We start from the raw sequence: 22,876 nt of genomic DNA, 5'->3' as shown, positions 1-22,876 counted from the left end.
TGAGCTTTGTTTCAAAAATTAACTTGAACTGCAAATAAATAAGCATCTCCATATCTACATGTTCACAGTAATTTGTTAGAAAAATAATAGGAAAACATTCTATATTTAATCCCTTCAGGCTGTCAATGCCATTAAAAGATCCTGGGTGGGTCTTTCATAGGTATTCAACACATCTAATAAGGATATGGCTGTGTGTAGCATGGACTTGATTTGGAGGCTTAAATTATTCATGTGATTAAAAAAAACCCAGACAAACTGATTTCAGTCTTGGGTCCTTTTAAAAAAAGTAATTATCTTCTAAAATGGCACAACACTTTAAATTAATGGTCTCAGGCATTACCAAAAGCCAGAACATAAATTTTCAATTGAAAAAAATTTTCAGTTTCAGTGCCAAACAGTTAAACAAGTACCCAGTAGACAGCTATTAACATGTAAGGTCATAGTATTTCTAGTTCCAAATAAATATATAACTTGTCAAGGAAATTGTCTTCAGTGAAAAGATACAGGGTTTTGGTTTTTTTACAATTCTTGTGCCCCACAAAAAAAAAAAAAAAAAAATTAAGATTCCATTATATATTTATATTAGGGAAATGAATAATATTGTCTGAATAAAGGGTTTTGTGAAAGGGAGCAAATAAACTGTTCTGCTACAGAATCTCCTCTGTCCCGGTTTCTGTATGACCATGGTTAAAGCTTTTTAGCTTTTCAGAAGGAAGTGCTGGAGAGTCAGTCCTGGGAGGAGGGGCTGAAGGAGCTGGGAAGGGGCTCAGCCTGGAGAAAAGGAGGCTCAGGGGCCCTTGTGGCTCTGGACAACTCCCTGACAGGAGGGGACAGCCCGGGGGGGTCGGGCTCTGGGAACAGGAACAGGGACAGGAGGAGAGGGAATGGCCTCAGGCTGGGCAGGGCAGGCTCATGGTGACAGCAGCAGGAATTTCCCCATGGAAAGGGAGCTCAGGGATTGGAACTGCCAAGTATTTGGAGTGTTTGGGAGGTTTGGAGGGCCCATCCCTGGAGGTATCGCAGGGAGAGATGTTTGCTTGTTTTCTTATTCATTCAGTAGTAAAATCCAAAATGTACTGTATTTAACCTAAGCCAAGTCTTGAATTAAGAGCCCATCAAGCTATTTTTCAAGGCCAGAGCTCCATTCAAGTTGTGTCCTTGGTTTTATACCCTTTCTCTCTAATGTTTCTCTCATTCCTGACACAGATGCTTTTTGTCTTCCCACTTCTCTCGCAGACAGACTTCACAAATTAGCAACTAATGAAGGCCTTATGCTCTCCTATGCTTTGCATAAGCCTTTATTTTGGCTGACGATATGAGATTGTTTTCTGTGAAAATTCCTTTCATTTTAACAATTTCCTTTGTAGAAGTGGTAATTATTTATAACTAACAGTTCTCCTAAATAAAGAGCAGCTGTTTAAATTAACCAAAGTTATAGATCCAATGCCATTCATACCAAAGTATGAATGCATCTGTATCCTATTATGATGATAATCCTGAGATTTTGAGAATAGAATATATACATACTATAATTTTTTTCAAGAAGTATGTAGTGGCAATGTCCATTGGTTTGTTCTCTTAGCTTTGCCTTAAAACAATTTTGTATGAAGAATAAAGTGAAATTTAATAATTTTCTCAAATACGTCCAAAGGCATGTTCCTGTTCCCTTTCATATGGCTTTGTCTGCAAGAATACCCTAATGCAAAGTACCTTTAAAAACATAATTCTTATCAGTATTAAAGATCCAGAATCCTTCATGCTGAATATGTAATGGTAGGGTGATACACACATAGACACACACAGCAGTGCATGGGAAGTTTAGTGTGGAGAGATGTGTTGGGACTCTGGGAAAAGGAGGATTTTCATAAATGACCACTCCCAAAGTTGTGTGGTTAAGTCATAATTTTCAGATATTTCTTGTATTTACCTCTCATGAAAGCCAGCAGGGATTTCACTCAATGCAATAGATTAGAAAACGAATTCAGCACATCATCCAGAGATGTGCTTTGAGGGACTGAGCTGTCTGAGCTATCGTCCTGCCAACAGCCAGCAGCAGCCAGCAGGAGGGGGCAGTTTTCTCTTTGCCAGAAAGGTGAGAGGAGCGGAGAGGATGAGGGCATGGTTTGCCGGGCAGGGCTTCCCAGGGAGAATTCCAGCTCCCTGCTTTCAGCTGTGCCTCAGGGCTGCAGGGAGTCCAGGCTGAGCCAGCTGGGAGTGGTCCCAGGGGGTCTGCTGCTGCCCAAAGGACAACTCGCAGCAGCCTGGTGTCCTCTGCATGCGGGACCAGCCGCAGCGCTGGCAGCCGAGTGGAATTTTTTATTTGATTTGGTGTGAGCAAAGGTGCAGTCTCAAACTGGGAGTGCTTGGTTCCCTAGGTGGTAAAGTCTTGAAGGAGCCAAGCTGAACAGTTGCTGGGAATTCCAAGCTTTGTGTCCCTGTGATTCTTAATATAATGTTTAAATACTTACCACCAAGTTGAGAGTATCAAGTTGATTCGTTCTAGTGGCAGAAATGTGCAGCAGAGCAACTTAACCTCCTTTTTCTTCTCTCTTGCAGCATGGGGAAAACCATGGAGCTCATTCCATCTTTGCCAAGAGCTTTGGCATTGAAGCAGCTGAAGGCAACAAGGGCCCCTCCGGTCCTGCCCATGGCATGGGTGAGTCACATGTTTCTCTTTTCCTCTCTGCTGGGATGAACTTTATAGGTAATGTCATTTCCAGCAGTCTGGTTGGCTGGAAAAGGGAAGGGAAGAGGAAATGAGGTGCCAGAGCCGTGTCCCATCAGGCTGTTTTTCGCTTGGAGGACAGAGGGTCTCTGGGCTGAGGTGAGATTCCTAGGCATGCTTGGATGAGCAATCCAGGGAACGGGGAGCTCAGAATTGCATCCGCTGCTGGAAACATTGCCTTAGGTCTGCTTAGTTTGTGTCTGTGAGAAGTAGGATTTGTGCTGGAGAGGGAGGTTGGGAAGAAAGGATGGAGTAAGTTCCCTCTGGGAATGTGCAGTGAGGGTCTGAGTTGCAGGGAAGGGGAATATTCATAAATGGTATTTATTTCCCTGAAACCAGGGCTGGAGCAGTGATGGGCATACTTGGGTTTGCTCTGGACCTGTGAAGATGAGCCATAAACAACCCAACCGAGCCTCTGAGCCATCCATGGATGCTTGAAACATTCATTCCATCCCCACCCTACATCACCCCAACCAATTCACTCCACTACACACACACATCCCATCCCATCCCATCCCATCCCATCCCATCCCATCCCATCCCATCCCATCCCATCCCATCCCATCCCATCCCATCCCATCCCATCCCATCCCATTCTATTCCATCCCATCCCTCCTGGGAAGGAAGCCCTCCCTGTCTAACCAGGCCTTGGACACTTCAGGGATTCAGGGGCAGCTGCAGCTTCTTGGGCCAACCTGTGCCAGGGTCCAACTGCCATCCCAGAGAACAATTACATCCCCGCATCCCAGCTCACCCTGCCCTCGGGCAGCACAAAGCCGTTTCCTGTGTCCTATCCCTACAGACCCTTGGCAAGACTCTCTCTTAGCCAGCAATTGCTGCTCGTCCCTGCTGTGGGGCTGAAGCTTCAAGCTGATTTTCTCCCTGTGGCACCAGCCCAGCCCAGATCCAGGGGCAGGACCTTTCCCTGGAGCTCTGTGGGCACTGTGCTGCTTTAGCCACAGCCCAGCAGACTGAGGTCAGGGCTCCCCGGGGGCTGCGGCTCCTCCCGCAGACCAACCTCTGCCCTGGAGAAGCAGGGACAGCAACCAAGGGAATGGCAAGGGCTGGGCTAGGGCAGCTCTGGACTGGAGATTTTCTGCTTGTGAAAAACAAAGTTCACGATTTAGAATTTTAAAAGTTTGATAAGGGATAAATCAAGGGACAAAAATACCCAGCTCTGAGGTGGTTTTGACAATTAGCCAAAGAACACAGCATCAATGTAAAGCATCCTTCTCTATATAGTCTTACATTTCTGGGATACATGCATTATCATGATTTTACACATTTTTCAAACATTCCTTTGAGTTGTTGATGTTCTAGGAACTCTCTTGTTTGGTTGTAACCTCTGACTTGTCTGCAGAACATTCTGTAGATTAGGTCAATATATTTTATTTCTTCCTGTGTTTCCGTCCTGTTGTTTCACACTCCCTGATAGCGAGGAGTCAATAAATCCTTCCTGGATGCTTATGCTCTGGTTTCTGTCACTATTATCTAATCACTTGGAGAGGCCAGTCCGTAGATGAAAGAAAAATTATTGCTTTATACACTTTTCTGAGTTGGTTACATAGAGGTTTTTTAGTCTCTATTTTAACATTTTGCTAAAGCCTGCCATATAACGTATTTGTCGCACTACTATTCATATAAACTATACAGTGTATACATAAACTGACAGATTTTACTACAAAAAAGCAGTTAAAAGTAAGTGTAAATTGTACCATATTAAAATACTTGGGATGCAAAACGCTAATCTATGAATGCAAAAGCCAAAATTATGCTGTCATCTATAACACCCTGCAGGGGGCTTGGGCATTACCAGGTTCCCCAAAGAATGGTCATAGCCTCGAGGCTGCCACAGCTCCAGGAGCCTATGGACACCACTGCCAGGGATGTCCAGACTGTGATTATTGGGCTGTCTGTGCAGGGTCAGGGCCTGGACTCAAAGATCCCACTGGTCCCTCCCAGCTCAGCCAGTTCTGCAATTCTCACCCTTTGGCTCAGCCTTTGTGTCCCCTCCAGGTGCTGGCAGAGCTGTTGGGGGCGGGTCAGGAGGCAGGACAGGAGCCCCAGTGTTCCTCTGTCTATGACACCACAGCGGTGGCAGCCCCAACGCTCCCTCCCAGGAGATGCTCCAGGGGCAGCATCCAGCGCCATGTCCAGTCAATGGAACTGACTGGCCGCTGACCATCCCCAGCCTGGGCTGATGTGGATTCCTCTGCAGACACAACGTTCCCTTCTCTGTGACACCATAGCAGTGGCAATCCCAACATTCCTCTCTCTCTGACATCACATATGTGGAGGCCTAGGCGTCCCCCCATCTGTGGCACCACAGCAGTGGGAGGCCAGTTGTCCCCCTCTCTGTGACAGACACAGTCTTCCCTATGATACCACAGTGGTGGCAGCCACATCATTCCCCTCTCTATGACACCACATCAGCAGCTGCCTCAATGTTCTCCTGCGTGTGACACAACAGCAGTGGCAGCCCCAACATTCGTTCCCTGGCAACACTCCAAGGGAAGTGTCCAGTCAGTGGAACTGACCAGCCACTGAGCACCCCCAATCTGGGTTGATGTATTTTCTTCTGCAAACTCTTTGGTGTGTCTTGTGCCACAGACAAGTGTCAGATACAATTACAGAGCTCTGCCCAGAGATGCCAGGTGGTATTGATTAAAAAAAGTAAAAAAACAAGAAGTTCCTGGGTCAGGGTCCCCTTTCCTGCTCAGCCAGACCCCCCAAGTGTACCAGAAGCGGGAAAATGCTGGATCTGGGCAGCACTGGTGCTGGCAAATGCCAGACTTGGACAATGCCAGTGCTGAGAATTTGCTGGATCTGGAGACCTGGCAGTGGCAAATTACCGGATCTGGGCAGCACCGGGGCCGGAACTGGGAAATTACCATATTTTAGCTTTCTATGCCAGCAAATTGCAGGATTTGGGCTGTGCCAGCACTGGGACATTTCTGGATCTGGGCACAGGCAGTGCTAGCAAACACAAGATTTCAGGTTCCAGGTGCTGGTAAGAGTCATATCTGAATCTGGACCCCTTCCTTCCTTCCTGGAATCCTTCCTTCCTTCCTTCCTGGAATGCTTCCTTCGTTCCTTCCTGGAATCCTTCATTCCTGGAATCCTTCCTGGAATCCTTCCTGGAATCCTTCCTTCCTACCTGGAATCCTTCCATCCATCTTTCCTTCCTTCCATCCTTGCTTCCTGGAATTCTTCCTGGAATCCTTCCTGGAATCCTTCCTTCCTGGAATCCTTCCTTCCTGGAATCCTTCCTGGAATCCTTCCTTCCCTCCTGGAATCCTTCCTTCCTGGAATCTTTCCTGGAATCCTTCTCACTTCCTTCTCTTCCCGCGGGCTCCTCCAACACTGCCCAGGCTCCCCACTGAATCTCCTGGTCCCAAGGCTGCCAGAGCTCCAGGAGACATTGGAATCTACTCCCAGGAATGCACAGACTCGACTTGTCTGTCCATCTGTGCAGGCTTGATTTCACTGTGTCTCCCTCCCAGCTTGAGGCCTTCTGCAATTCTCACCCTTTCTCTCGGCCTTTGTGGCCCCAGTAGGTGCTGGCAGAGCTAATGAGGGTGGAGCAGGAGTAGATTGTCACTTTGATTTTGGAGGCAGGAATGTGACATAGAACACCAAGGGTCATGCGCAACTGCCAACTTTTATCGAGTGCTCTTTCTTATATAGGTCTGAAGATCTGCTCAGTCAAGCCCTACTGTTTGAACCATTTGCCACCTGGCCAAACAGCCAATAGCTGTTTGCGTCCCAACGGTCTAGACCTGCTCTCCATCAGTCCACACTGGTCAAGTTATATAATTAAGGTACTTATATAATTACTTACCTTTCAGTTATAAAATCAGAATTCATTATAACTGTGAGGCTTTCAGGCCAGCTGTTGGCAGCCATAATAATGGGCAGCCCCAGCATTCCTCTGTCTGTGACACCACAGAGGTGTCAGGCACAGCATCCCTCTCTCTGTGACACCACAGAGGTGGCAGTAGGGGCACATAGCACTGAGTAGGTAGGCGCATGGCCCAAGCATCTTTCAGCTGAAGCGGTTTGCTGGGGCCCTTCACTGCCAGCGGAGTGTTTCGTGCAAGAAGTAGACAACGATTCACATCTGGGACAATAAAAGAGAGGTTCCAAAAGTGAGGAATGAACAGGAGAGCACCAGGCTAGTATGAGCACCTTACAGACTGCATGACAAATGTGGCTGCCACTGCCCTGCTTGATATATTTACATTATCAGTCGGTAGGATAAAGTTCAACAAGAGCTGCTTTTGCTGCTACCTATTCCTCTTTCAGCCCTTTGTGTAAAAAATTGTCCTTACATTTGGGCCCTGAGATCCAGAGGATGCTCTGGTGTATTTAGCAGAAAACAGATAGAGACAGTGCATCCATGAGTTTGATGTGGCTTATGTGCAGTGAGCAAAAAGTGCAGCTCTGCTCTGGCTTTTACTTCTATAGCCTTTATTTATAGGCACAGCTGTTGGATGTTTGAAACAAAGATATGAGAGTCAAAAACGTAACAGAAGGTCTAGCTGGAAAAGAAGACACAGAGCTGCAGTGCATTGTGCTCAAATTCTACTAAGAGAAGGGGGTACTTAAAAATTACTTCTGTCCCACCACTTGCCTCCATATGATTTCTAGCTGCCTGCACTCAGCAACACTCGAAAGTGTGTGAAGATGGTTGTGCTGCCTATATTGGGTTTCACAGGGAAGAGGGTAGTGCAGCAAATGCCGTCTGTCCTGATACATTTCTCAGTCTGAACTGCAGCTGGCAATGCTTTGCTGTAACTATAGACTCCGCCACTGTGAGAAAATGTGCTGCTGCTAAATATATAGTTGAGAAGGAAAGTGACAATCACTAGCATGTTTTGTCTAATTCACAAGCTGCAAAGGGACTATGAAAGCCAGCATTGGCTTTTAGTTGTAGGACTTTTTCTTTGCAAGCTGCTGCTCAGCGTTTTAAAGCGGGTTGCAATCTGCGAGAGGGTAGGATGGTACATAGAGCTTGAGATAAAGTGCTTATCTCCGGGGAGGTGGATGCAGTTCAGTGTGTGTAAGTTGCATAGCTGATCACACAGAAAACATTCAAAAAGGAAGAGGTTGTGCTGGAATTGCTTACTTTTGCAGCTCATAAACTGCTCAGCCAACAATGAAAAGATTCCTCTTGTTCCTTTGCTACATGCAGGAGCCCATTCTGTCAGTTTCCAAAAGCCGTGTTCCACAGCGGAGCTCTTCCACACACTGTCACCACACAAATGGGACCAAGAAAAGAAAGTGCTTGCCTTTTCCTGGGCAGGGTCAGGGCTCATCAAAACAACCACACGATGGCACTGTCAACTCACAAAATAAGGAAACACACCGTCATGGCTCCAAACTCCCCAGTGCAGACCAAAGTTGGAAACATCTCTGCTCTCAAATCTACAGTGCCAGCACAAAAAGATTTCACTGATCTTCCCCTTCTAACTGCATACTCTGCTTTGCAGCACATTCAAAGGGAAACAAAAACTCCTTTGCCTTAACAAAGCTTTTCATCCTCTGTGAGTCCACTAACAAACTTGAAAACATCTGGCAAAATCTGAGCTCACAGAAGTGCCAGCTGAGAAAGATCTTGCTGCCTGCAATTGCAACTTCACCCATAAAATTACAGGCACACACATTGCAATGGGCACTTTCTTTCTGTCTTGGTTTAAAGGACAGGTGTCTGTCAATAAAGGCAGAAGTTTTTCTTTGAAATGGAGAATGTAAATCCCCTCTCTTCAAATTATTATTATAAATTTGAAATTTAGGGGCTTTTAGGCAAAGATAGGGGAATTAGGAATAATAGTTCTTTACTAGGAAAATTAAATTAGAAATACAGTATTACAAAGAACAATCCCAAAACACTGACAGTCAGAAAATAGTTTACTTAAATGGTGGCTACAGTCTTCCTGCAGTAGCAGATGTGGTTTAGTTGAAGCAGTGGCTCTGTAGAAGAGTGCAGTTGTTGGGTTTTTTGGGGTTTTTTTGACAGTTCAGGGATGATGTGGAAAGGTTCGATTTTCCTCTGGAATCCAGTGGAAAGAAGGTATTTTGCTGTCCAAAAATTCAGTTTTTTATCTAGGTGGGAAAGGTTTGGCTCTTCTTTCTGGCTGGAGCATTTTTTAATGGGATGATGTAATTTTATCAGGTATACAGTGGGACTTAATAGTTCATCAGCAGATGAAATTTTTTTGGAGGGAGGATGGGTTGTGGGAAAGATAAAGATGACTGCTCTACTTAGTCTTAAAGATGGCTCATGAGTAGATAATATGTGACACAGAGAAAAGGATCACTACCCTACTCAACTTTAATAGATGATGACAGATTTCTGGCCACATTCTGTATTGCAACTCAAGACATTATCTACCTCTTATTTTATTACCATTTGCATAATGAAAACTTTACGCACAGTTCTTTCTTAAGATTAGGGTTTTTTGTGGTACACAATGGGTTTCTTCATTTTTTTGCATCACTCACTAAGTATAACCAGGTTTTTGAGCAAAGGCAATCACACAGATGGGTTTGTTTTTGCTCGAGGTAGGACTAATTCAGTCTTTTTTTCATGTGTACTAAAGCACTTTATTTCCATTTACTGTGTGAAAGGGTTTAGATTCGGCAGGACCAGCTGAATTGATGAACTTTCGGGTGTTGACCACTGAGGAGAATTTTGCTAAGTTCTTTTATCAATTCTTGAAGGTTTCCCTACTAAATGCTTTTAGGGTAGTTTTAATTAGGCCATTGCACTATTTAACTTTCCTGGTAGCTGGTGTATGGAAAGGGATATGATATGTCCATTCAATGCTATGTTCTTTGACTTAGGCATTGACAAGGGTGTTTTTGAAATAGGTTTCTTTGTTTGACTTGATTTTTTTAGGGGTGCTGTGTTTTTAGAGGACTTGCTCTTTTAGGCTTAGGATGGTGTTCTGAGCAGTAGCATGAGGCACAGGGTAGGTTTCTAACCACTCACTGGTGGCTTCAACCATGGTCAACACATAGCGCTTGCTTTGCGGGGTCTGAGGGAGTGTGATGTAATCAATCTGCCAGGCCTCTCCATAATTATATTTGGACTATAGCCCACTATACTAGAGGGGCTTTATTTTCTTGGCTTGCTTGATGGCAGCACATATCTCACAGTCATAGATAATTTGAGAAATACTGTCCATGGTTAGATCCAGCCCTTGGTCTCGTGCTCACTTAGAGGTGGCATCTCTGCCCTGATGACCTGAGGCATCATGGGCCCATCAAGCAAGGAACAACTCTCCCTTGTGTTCCCAATCTAAGTCTACACCTCTATCTGTGCAGCCTGATCTATGCTCGTTATGCTGGTGTTCTTCATTAGCCCGACTCTTGGGAACATGGGCATCCACATCACGGACTTTCAGGGGTAGCTTCTCTACCCGATTGGCAATGTCTTTCCACTCATCAGCAGCCCAGATTGATTTTCCTCTACGTTGCCAGTCAGTCTTTTTGCACCTTTCCAGCCAACCCCACAGAGCATTGGCTACCATCCACCAGTCAGTGTAAAGGTAGAGCTTTGGCCATTTCTCTCTCTCAGCAATGTCCAAGGCCAGCTGAACAGCTTTGAGTTCAGTAAGTTGACACGATCCACCTTCTCCTTCGGGAGCTTGTGCAACCTGTCGTGTGGGGCTCCATACGGCAGCTTTCCACTTCCCGTTCATCCCCACAATGCGGCAGGAACCGTCGGTGAAAAGGGCGTAGCGTGTTTCATCTGCTGGCAGCTGGTTGTACGGTAGAGCTTCTTCAGCCTGGGTCACTTGCTTCTGCTCCTCTTCATCAGCGACACCAAAATCTTCACCTTCTGGCCAGTTTGTAATTATCTCCAAAATCCCAGGGGATTCAGGTTCCCAATATGGGCGCGCTGTAGATGAGGGCAATCCATTTGCTCCATGTGGCATCTGTGGAGTGGTGGGTAGAGGGAACCTTTCCTTTGAACATCCACCCCAGCACTGACAGTCAGGGTGCCATAAGAAGCTGTGCTTTTCTGCCAGTCACCTCTGAGGAAGCTTGAACTCCTTCATAGGCAGCCAAGATCTCTTTCTCTGTGGGAATATACTTGGCTTTGGACCCTCTGTAACTTCTGCTCCAGAATCCCAGGGGTCGGCCTCAGGTCTCACCAGACACCTTCTGCCAAAGGCTCCAGAACAGACCATGTTTCGGGGCTACAGAGTAGAGCACATTCTTTACCTCTGGCCCCATCCTGACTGGGCCAAGGGCTACCAGTGATCTCCTGTTTGACCTGAGCAAAGGCTTGCTCTTGTTCAGGGCCCCAGTGGAAATAGTTCCTCTTGTGGGTGACCAGGTAGAGAGGGCTCACAATCTGACTGTACTCAGGGATGTGCATTCTCCAAAAGCCTATGGCACCTAGGAAAGCTTGTGTTGCTTTCTTGCTTGTTGGTGGAGACATTGCAGTGATCTTATTAATGACCTCAGTGGGGACCTGGCACCATCCATCCTGCCACTTCACTCCCAGGAGCTGGATCTCTCGGGCAGGTCCTTTGACTTTGCTCTTTTTAATGGCGAAACCGGCTTCCAGCAAAATCTGGATGATCTTCTCTCCCTTCTCAAATTTCTGTTTTCTTCACACACAATGATCTCACCAATGTATTGCAGGTGTTTTGGAGCTTCACCCTTTTCCAGTGCAGCCTGGATCACTCCATGGCAGATTGTGGGGTTGTGTTTCCACCCTGGGGCAGTTGGTACCAGGTGTACTGCACGCCCCTCCAGGTGAAAGCAAACTGAGGCCTGCACTCTGCTGCCAAAGGAATGGAGAAGAATGCATTTGCAATGTCAATGGTGGCATACCACCTTGCTGCCTTGGACTCCAGCTCGTACTGGAGTTCCAGCATGTCTGGCACGGCAGCGTTCAGTGGTGATCACTTCATTCAAGGCATGATAGTCCACAGTCAGTCTCCATTTTCCATCAGATTTTCACACAGGCCAGATGGGAATGTTGAAGGGTGAGTGGCTTTTGCTGACCACCCCTTGGCTCTCCAGCTCACGGATCATCTTGTGGATGGGGATCACAGCATCTCGATTTGTCCGGTACTGAGAGCAGTGCACTGTCAAGGTGGCAACTGGCACCTGTTTCTCTGCCACTTTCAGGAGTCCTACTGCAGAGGGGTTTTCTGACAGTCCAGGCAAGATGTTCAACTGCTTAATGCTCTCTGTCACTACAGCAGCTATTCCAAAAGCCCACCTGAAGCCCTTTGGGTCTTTCTAGTAGATGTTCCTCAGGAAGTCTATGCCTAGAATGCGCGGTACCGCTGGGCCAGTCAGAATTGGATGTTTCTGCCACCCCTTCCCTGTCAGGCTAATCTCAGCTTCCAGCAAAGTGAATTCCTGTGATCCCCCCATCACCCCAACAATGGAAACAGATTCTTCCCCTACATGTTCAAATTGTATTAGGGTGCATTGTGAACCAGTATCAACTAATGCCTTATGATTCTGTGCCTCTGATGTGCCATGCCATCAGATCTCCACCATCCAATACATGCCTCTCTCTGGTTAGAGGCAGGGCCCCTCTAGCCCTGGTTATTTTTTCTTTCCTGTACATACATAGTAGAGATTCTTTCAAGTGGGTCTGACAGATTATCTTCCGTTCTTTAATATCCTGCACCTTGCTTATTGGAGGTCAAGGTTACCTTCACTTTAGTAGAACTTACTTGGTTAGTGCTTCCCTCCCTGAGTTGATGCACCCGTGCTGCCAGGACAGAAGTGGGTTTTCCATCCCATTTTCCCATGTCTTCTACATGATCACACAGAGAGAACCACAGGTCAGCCTGTGGGGTGTACCCCCTCTCCCTAGCTGGGATGCATTCGACTCTAAATCTGAGGCCTGTGACTCACACTAGTGTTGCACTGGTCTTCTTCATCTCCTCCCTCACTACCCTCATCTCCTCTTGGAGGCTCTTGACCACAGCAGAGACATGAGCTTGCACTGGGCTATTGATCATACTCTCAAAATTTCAGAGCTTGCTGACAACAGAACACACTGTCTCTTGATTGCTATCAGCATTTATCATTGCAATGAAGGTGGTATATTGTGATGGCCCCAGGGTTGCCAAATTCCACAGCATCTGCCCTGTGCACCTGACCTTGTCAGGGTCATTGTCATGCTGTCCATCCCTCCCAAAGAGCACCTCTAACACTGCCACTTCTCTCAGTTGCTGGATCCCTTCCTCAAGGTCTTCCAGGACATTCTATGGTGGTGTTACTGCATTCTCTCTCTGTGGACAAACCTCTCTCTCACACTCATTAAAAGCCGGTCCTTGAAGGAAAGGAGGCCCTGCTCCCTTACGAATATCTGGTCCACACCTGAATCCTGGGCCAAGGATGCCAAATTCCTGGCCTCAGTTTTATCCAGTTGCACACCTGTTCCCGTAAGGTCCCAGACCCAGAGTAACCAAGTTGTAAAAGACTCACGGCCCCGCTGTGATATGTCTTTTTGCAGATTACAGAGACTTTCTTACGAGAGGGACTCAGTGACAATCTCAACCTCTGGCTCCCGTAATGGTTGTGAGGGCCCTCCTTTCTTATCCCTATTATCTAGGTGCTTTCTTTTTATCTTACCCTTTATAATTTCCACAGGGACAACTGGTGCTGGCTATGACTGCCCTTGTGGTTCATTTGGAACCTGGACAGATATAATGTCTATGTGTTCCACTGCAGCACCATCTGACTCCCCATCTTTAAGGGAGGGGGAGGGTTTCTCACCAGCTGGGGAAAAGTGCTCCTTCAACATCTGGCCCATGTCCCTTATCTCCCTCAGCCAAAACCCTCACTCACTCCGGATCGTTCCTTTTTGAGGTGGGTTATGGGGCAGTGTCAGTTTCTGTTACAGCATCCTTATTTCCTGGGGTAGGTATCAGAGTGGTTATCTAAACCAATATCCCCTTATCTCTGAATGCTAAATAGAACAGGCGTATCAGCAACACCAGCCACTCTATTGATATCATTAGCATATTGAGGAGATTTGGACCTTTCAAAAATTGGTGGGGTAGACCAAAAAAAAAAAAAAAAACTGGGTGAAGGTTTGTGAGAAAATTTTCCCTGGTGCCATTCCCTCACAGTAGGTACCATTATTAAAGTAATCCCAAAAATATATATTCAGAGTCTGATTGTCCTGATTCCATGTACCCGCCTTCCAAAGGAAGTTAAAAATGTATGAATTCCTCACTTTATTAACCCATAAAGCAAACTAGATAACAGACACAGTTGCCTTAGTAATAGGGCCCGTATTTAGATAAGGGCCTGCAAGTGGGAAAAATACAGCTACGACTATGTGTTACCTGAAACAGGGCAAGCTAGACCACATGATGACACCTAATGAGGTTTCTATATCCAGCACACAAAAATTAGGTTACTCAAGAACTGTTATTCCTTTTTTCTCTTGATGCCCTTGTGCCTCACATTGGGCACCAAAACCTGTCCTGGTTAGGAGGACAGGTGTCTGCCAAGAAAGGCAGGAGCCTCTATTTGAAAATTGAGACTGTAAACTCCCTCCCTCCAAATTATTATAATTTTGAAATTAAGGGGCTCTCAGGAAAAGATATGGGAAATAGGAATAACAACTCTTTACTAGGAAAACCTAAAATAGAAATGCAGTATTACAGGGAACAAGCCCAAAACACTGACAGATTCAGAATACAACCTGACACCCTGTCAGTCAGTCAGGGTGTTCGTAGCAGTCCAGTTAAATGGTGGCTGCAGTCCTCCTGGAGTGGCAGATATGATTCAGTTGAAGCAGTGCTCCTGTTAGAAGGGTGCAGTTTTCCTCCAAAGGTCAAGGGATGATGTGGAAATGTCCAGCTGTCCTCTAGAAAGCAGTTGAAAGAAGGCTTCTTTGGTGTTCAAAATCTGAGTTTTTATCTAGGTAGGAAATGCTTGGCTCCTCCCCCTGACTGCAGCGTAATTTTATCAGTCATACAGTGGGACATAATGACCCGTTAGCAGATGATATCTTCCTGGGGGAAGATAAGTTGTGGAAAAGATAAAGATGACTGCCCCACCTAGTCTTTAACATATAGCCCATTAGCAGATAATATGTCCCACACAGTTAAGGATCACTGCCCCACCCGGCTTCAACAGATGGTGATAGAATACACATTTCTGGTCACATCCTGTATTGCAACCCAAGACGCTCTGGCAGGCCCCAGGGTTTCCACATATGAGCTTGTAGCTTAAGTAGAAATATGTTTTAAGCAAACAGAGATATGCAGTATGTTAGCAAAGCAATCTCTTAAGTAAGAGAGCAAAAGATTCTAATGTTTAGCAATAGAATCTGTTATAAAGTTAGTTAGAAGCTTGAGATGTATCAATGTAGATTTATAAAGTGTTATATGATTGATTAACAAATGGCACATGCATCGAAGTCATGAAAAGCAAAGCAAATAATGATTGGTGTAAAGATGCTACCAAGTTTCATAGAATTATCTGATTGGCTAAAAAACTAACATAAGGCATTGGAACTAAGAATTAGCTTCTGATATTGTGGAATTGAATGTAACATCTTAGATGTCTCACCCTTGTATGAGACTGATGCTATGAGGCAATAAAGTATCTTTTAAACAGTCTCTCAGCTGCCCCTTCTCTTGTGATTTTGATCTTCCGATAATAGTGTTCCATGTGTGAGAAGCAATTGATCTTATTGAGCTATTGGGATGCCCCAAATGCAGTATTTAGAGGCTGCTGGAATGAAAAAGAAAATCTGCAGATTTATGTGCTCCTGAAATGAAGGAATAAGGGATTATATTGGTTTTTGAAAGAAAACTGAAAACCGAACCCGCTGCTCATGCCTGTCTTGAGACCGTCTAAATAGGACCTGTGATGAGATTAGAGGTGAACTTTGGGGAACATGGGACAAGAAATGTCCAGGGAACAGAGAGACATTTATATTCATTGAAAAGCTCTGATAAGAGCTAATTTTCATGCCGTGCTTAAGCAAGAGTTAAAAGACCTTTTATGCTGGGTACATAGATATTTTGCAGACACAGACTTTGTGTCTGCTTTTACCAAGTCTCTTTGGGACTCTGTTGCATTAAGACTCTATGATGGGACTACTCATAGGGATTTAACAGCTGCTAAACTGCTCCCAATAAGTCATATACATGTTGACATTTTCAGTAACAACTTAGTCTGCCTACAATGCTTCCCTCAGCTTCTCTCCCTGTTCAGTCTCGGTCTTCAGATTCTGTTGTTCTTGTAGCTGTTGTCTCTACTGTGTCTGTGTTACCTTTAGATGCTTCTAAAACTGCTAATGAAGGGGAAACTGAAAAGAAAATTGAAAAATATAAATCTGTTGGGGGTATGCAACAGCAAGACAGTGATTCTACTTCTGAAGAAGAGATTGATTTAAAACTAGAGATTGATTTGTTTCCTGCTGACCCCAGAACATCCCTGACTTTTGTAAAAGTAAAAGAGTCTCCAAAAAACAACTTAAACTGTAAAGATTGGGCTGATAACAGGTGTAAAGTGATCAAAGATGGTGACCTTGATTTAGCACATGAAAAACTTTTAGCTATGCCCATAAGATATGGGAAACAGAATGAAAATTGTTGGGAAACTCAAAAATGATTGCACAGTGCCACCATGTGACAACACAGATAGAAGCAACTCAGCAATCTGAGAATTTTCCAAGGTTATGTTAACAGAATGCCAGACAGAAATATCCTCAAGCAATGGTTTTATGGACAACTTGCTAATTGTAGCACTGACACAAAAAGAGATGGAAGAAACTCAAGACTGTGTTATTACAGAAGTTCAGAATGGTGGACTAGAAATTTCTACATCAAAAATACAAGAAACCTCACCAAGGAAATATTTAGGATGGCTAATATCCACTTTCCGAGTCATAGGTTGTTGCAAGCCAAGCCGAGCTTTAGCCAAAAAACCTATGTTGAGCCTTTAGATACTGTAACAATCTTTACTAATGGTTCAGGGAAAACACACAAATCAGTAATAGTACAGAAAAATCAAAAAACTAAATCATGGGAATCAAACATTCAAACAGTAGAGGGCTCTCCTCAAATTATCAAGGCAGCAGTGGTCTTTAGAGCTTTTCAGCTTTTTCAAGAACCTTTCAATTTAGTTACAGATTCCACTTATATTGCTAATATTGTTAGTAGAATATGTTAAAATATGTTTGTAATGATAATCTGTATCATTATCTTACGTGTCTTTACAGAATTATACAACAGAGAACTAACAAATAATTTGTTTCCCATATTAGGGCACATTCCTCACTTCAGGATTCTTAGCAGAAGGAAACACAAGAGCAGATAAACTGACAGTGACTGTTACAAGTACCTGGCCATTTTTGAACAAGCTAAATTAAGTCACGCCCTTTTTCATCAAAATACACAAGTACTTATGTGAATGATTCACATTTCTAAGGATCGAGTAAAAGCAGTTATAAATGCTTGTCCTGATTGTCAACTTGTGCAACTTCCTATGTCCACAGGAGCTGACAACCATGGGGGTTGCAAAGCCTGCAATTATGGAAAACAGATATTACCAAATATCCATCTTTTGGGAAAGTTAAAAGTATCCATATATCAGTAGACACTTTCTCTGTTGCAGTTTTCACCTCCTTACATACAGGTGAAACAGCTAATCATGCATGTCAACATTTTTTTCAAGCATTTGCTTCTTTAGGAGTACCTCAGGAAATAAAGACAGATAATGGTCCTGCATACACAGCTAAAAAATTAGCTACATTTTTAATAGAGAGGGGAGTTCACCACAGCTTAGTATTCCCTATTCTCCCAAGAGTCGGGCTATTATTAAAAAAACACATCACACTTTAAAATCTCTTCTAGATAAACAGAGAGGGGGAATAACCTTGGCAACTCCCCAGACGTGGTTAAATAAAGCTTTATATGTTTTTAATTTTTAATAGTTCCTTCGCAGAGCCAAATGCATCAATTTTTAGGCCTTTTTCTAATAGTACACAGGCAAGGCTGAAAGAAAATCTTTTCGTTTTTATCAGAAACCCAGAAACAGAACAAATTGAGAGTCTGTTTTCTCTAATAAGCTGGGGTAAACAGTATGCTTGTGTTTCCCCAGGAACAGGACCCAAGTGGATTCCAGCAAAAAATGTGAAGCCATATCACATGCAGAAACATGCTGATAACTCCACGAGCAGAGAAATAAGCACACAGATGTGAGAAACACAGAGATTGTAGTTAATAACCAACATCTTTTGCACTATCAGCAAAACTTGTGAACCTTGTGTCTTATGTCAATGTAAAAAGTGTGGAAAACACTGGTATGATAGAGCTACTTTATCAAAAGCCTGGTGTGTATCATGTTATATTTTAGAGTCACAAAGTATAAAGTCATTGAATTTTTGCATGTAGTTGGTCACAAAGAAAGATAGAGGTCCCGTATCTCCACTCTTAGAGAGGAATTTAGAAAAGATTTTTTGAAAGAATCAGGAAATATTCACATGTGTAAAGTTGAATGCAAATAAAATAACTTAGTGCCTTATCTTTGGTCTGTCCCAGAGCAAGTCTGGGGAAAAAAAAAATAAAAGGAATGTGTTAAAAGATTTGCTAGAGATAAAAGAAAAGCATGGAACTAAATCAAATATTAGGCTTATACTTTTTAATTGTTGTGCTTGCTTTTAGTAGTGCGACCTTGCCCCAAACAAATGTTTGGGTGACTTTAGGAAATACATCAGGTTTGGACACTATCTGTTTAGCTACCACAACTGCAGAAAATCCCTTTAACACTTGTTTAGTGGGGCTGCCTACAGATGCATGTTCAATAAAGGAGAAGACCATTCATGCTTTAGGAAGTAAAAGCACTGGCAGTATGTGGAATTGGGATCACACTCCTGTAGATGCCTGCAGTTATTGGGTAAGAGAGCTTTCCTGGGCATCCTCAGAGCCTCAGGAGACAGATCTTCTTGGCTCAATAAAAATGGACTTTTTTGTTCAATTCAGCTATACGGGAAAAGAGTCGTTGCTGATCAAAAATGTTTCCCCCATCACCAAAAGTGCATAGAAACCAAACTTATTGGTGTAACTATACTTCCCCAATGCTTGCATGGTCTGTTGATACACCTTTACGGCTGCAACAAAGGATGTTTTTTATTTGTGGAGATAGAGGCTGGCCTGCCATTCCATCACATATTGTGGGTGGTCCATGTAGCTTGAGGAGGCTTACTTTGCTAACACCGAGTATAAAAATGATCACTGAAAATAGACACAGAGGAAAAATGTTTGTTTGTCAGTATGAATGTCTCATTTTAAAAGACAGCTGTCTACTAAAGAAAGCAGGGCCCTCCCTTGAAATGGAGAATGTAAACTCCCTCCCTCTGAATTAGCATAATTTTGGAATTAGGAGCTCTCAGGCAGAGATATAGGGATAGGAATAGCAGCACTTTACTAGTATGTGTAAAAAGGAAAGCAAAACAACAACAACAACCATGGAACTAATAACAAACAGAACAGGAACGCAGTTCCTCTTGGCCACAGGCACTTTCCCTTTGGTGCAGTTCCTGTCACAGCCGGCAGGGAGCGCTGGTAGCTCCTGATGGGTGGGACAGGTGCGATCATCACCGCGCGGCTGCAGGGGGCGCTGTGGCTCGAGCTCAGGGAGCACGCGGTGATGGAGGCTGGGCCCAGACAGGATGGGATGGAAAAGAGAGGTTCTGCTTCACAAACTCTGGGGCAGCATCAGTCCTAGTGCTCCAGCAGGCTGCTTGGAAACAGCAAGCTGAAATGACCGGGCTTTCTGGCAGGACAGGGATGCAGGAGTCCAGCAGCAGTAGAAGGCAGATCCTGGCTGGGCTATGGAGGTGATAGCAAGCGGTGGTCCTCCGAAGCTAAGAGCAAGCAAGAGCGAGCAACTGCCCCTACTCTCCTTTTACCTGCTTCTCATGTCAGGGAGTCTCTGTTCCTCCCTCCGAGAGGAACTCCCAGAAACTAGAGGGGTTGGTTCCACCTCCCCTGTCTCAATAACCATCAATGCCTTTTTAACAAGTCAATGGGAAAAATTCTACAGGCAGGAGGTAAAAGAAAAACCAACCCCAACAATCAGAATGTAAAGAATGTAAAGAAACCTGGGGCACTGGAAAAACACTTTTAGCATCTGTACTCTTACCTCAACTTGCCTCTGCAATAGCATCAAAGCAGTTGGATAGTTTGGGTTGTTGGCTAAGTAAGCAAACCAATGCTACTTGTCTTGCACTGAATGGTCTGTTAGCCGATGTCAAAGACATGAGACATACAACTTTGCAAAACATGGCTGCAATTGATTTTCTCTTATTAGCACATAGACATGGGTGTGAAGACTTTAATGGAATGTGTTGTATGAATCAATCTGATCATTCAGAATCCATCCATAAAAGCATACAGCAATTAAGAACAGTGTCCAAATTTACGTTTAATGATGAATTTTTGTTAGATGGCTTGTTTAATGGATGGAATTTCACACCTTGGTTAAAAGAACTTCTAAAATTTGGTCTATATATATTGCTTGTCATAAGAGTTGTATTACAGATGGTGCCATGTCTGCTTCAATGTATATGGCAAATGACTGACAAAGCTATCAAAGGAGTATTCCTGGTTCAACAGAAAGAGAACCTTCTGTGGGAATTTCAAGTACAGAGAGTTCTCAGGGCATTGTGCATAGCGGCTCAGAGATATAGATGGATAGAATGTTTGACCTAAGACCTTGGGGAAGGCTTGGGAAATTAGAACATTGAAAGTCAAGCAGACAAAAAAGCAAGAATATAAGTTTGTGGTTTAAGCAGAAATATGTTTCAAGCAAACAGAGATATGCATTATGTTAGCAAAGCAATCTGTTAAGTAAGAGAGCAAAAGATTTTAAAGTTTAGCAATAGAATCTGTTATACTTAGAAGCTTAAGATTTATCAATGTAGGTTTGTGAAGTGTTATATGATTGGTTAAAAATGACATAATGCGGCAAAGCCACAAAAAGCAAAGCAATTGATGACTGGTGTAAAAAGATGCTACCAAGTTTCATAGAATTATCTGATTGGCTAAAAAACTAACATAAGGTATTGAAACTAAGAATTAGTCTTCTGATATTATGGCATTGAATGTAACACCTTTAATGTCTCACCCTTCTATGAGACTTATGCCATGAGGCAATAAGCCATTTTTTAACAATCTCTCAGTTGCCCCTTTTCTTGTGATTTTGACCTCCCAATAGAGTTAGAGTCCCCCAGGGTTGAGGCTGGATCCCCCAGGCTGAGGGTTGGAGTCCCCAGGGTTTGGGTTAGAGGCCACCAACATTAGGGTTAGAGTGCCCTGGTTTGGGGTTGGAAGCTCCTCGGGCTAGCGTTAGAATCCCCCAGGGTGGGATTAGAGTCCTAAGTGTTGGGGTTAGAGGCCCCAGGGTTCGGGTTCCAGTCCCCAGGGTTCGGGTTCCAGTCCCCAGGATTGGGGTCCCCAGTCATTTGTTTGGCAAGGGAGAATCTTCACTCTTCATTGGGAACTCAGGCTCACAATATTTTTTTTTTTCATAATCCCATCTGATTCCACCCCAGCTGCTTTTGAAATGCTGTGTTTAGGGTGTAGGAATAGTTGTGAGGTTTGGACTTCGTGTGCATTTGCCAACTGCCAGCGGAAGTGGTACTATGCATTCACTAAAAGCAGTAAGTGGTGTCCCAACTGCTGGGTGAGCGAGATTAGTGTTAGATTAGAAAGAGCAGGGATAACTATAACTAACTATAATTAACTATAATGATAACTATTAATATTATCATAATTAGAAATATAAACTTAATTATAGATAATATTTTCTAGAAAGAGTGTGCAAACTACAATTAAAATATAATAAATTTTATAATATAATAATGATAATGAAGGAGGAGACAATGCTAGAGTAAGAGGAGAGTGGCTGAGGAAAGAAGAGAATTATGAGGAGCATCTGCTGTTGCCTTAGTGTGTGGAAGAAGGGAATTGGTTCCCTGGAGTTGGGAAATTTGGGAAAAAAATTGGGAGGAAACGTGTAAAAGGTATAAAGTTAGGTTAGCATGGAAGAATGTGAAAAGAGAAAGGAGAGAGAGGAGCAGATAAGGGAGACAATGAAATCATGTGATAGAGTGCCGGGCGGGGGGAGGAGCATGTTTGCACACTGCAGTAGGACAGAGACCAGCTCTGGGACATGGGTTGTGATAAGGAGAGTGAGCACAGGGAGGAAAAAACATCTGGAAAAGCAGATTGTATGTTTAAAAACTGGGATTTTCTTTTAAAAGTTTTGTTCGGTTCAGTGGAAAAATGAATGGTTGTGAGCTGTGGGAAAATGAATACCCCCAGGCAGTTGTGAGGGGAACTAGAAGTACAGAGGATAATGCAGACGGATTGCTAGGGGCATCAGGGGCTCCTATTATACCAGTGACCCAGCACACTGGAGCCCTTGTTAACTTTTAAGATGGATCCAGACTGAGAACAGATGTGTTTCCTGATAGATACAGGCGCCTCTCAATGCACGCTGAATTTAATCCCTAATGGGGGGAAATCGTGAAAAATACCATTGATTATTCAAAGGATGAGTGGAAAGGATGAGTAAGCGCATTTTATTCAATCACTGTTAGTAGATGTGGGGATAGGGTCCTGGCCAAGAGCTGTAGGATGGTCTGAAGGGTCCAGGAGTGGATGTGGGGCTGTCAGGGGGTTTGTCAGTGGTCATGACTCCCTTAGATCCAAAAAGCTACCAACAGACCCCTGCCTCAAAGATGCTGCTGGGGTCTGTGGGCTCCATGTTGGGGTTCATCCTCCTGGAGCTGCAGGAGAAGGTGGGGGGTCCCCAGGGGCCATGTGTTTCCCCCCCCCCCAGAGCATGTGTGACCTCCTCCCCCCCAATCCTGGTGTCACCCCCTTTTCCCTTCCCAAAGGGCTCCTGGGAGGGTGCAGAGGGGGTGCGCAGAGGGGATGACTGCACCCCAGCCCCTTTGTTCAGCACCAAGCTGGGTTTGGGGCTGCAGGAGGAAGAGGCCAAGGGGAAGCAGATCCTGCAGTGCTTGGGCTAAGGGCAAGCACACCTAGACAGAGCAAGCAGCCCTGCACACCTGGCTCAGGTGTGACTCTGCCCCAGGAAGGGAGCAGAAGATTCCCATCTCCATGGATCAGG

This window comes from Erithacus rubecula (genome assembly GCF_903797595.1).
Source record: "Erithacus rubecula genome assembly, chromosome: 12".
Lineage (NCBI taxonomy): Eukaryota > Metazoa > Chordata > Aves > Passeriformes > Muscicapidae > Erithacus > Erithacus rubecula.
The sequence above is the reverse complement of the archived record's forward strand: the minus strand, read 5'-3'. Positions refer to the sequence as shown.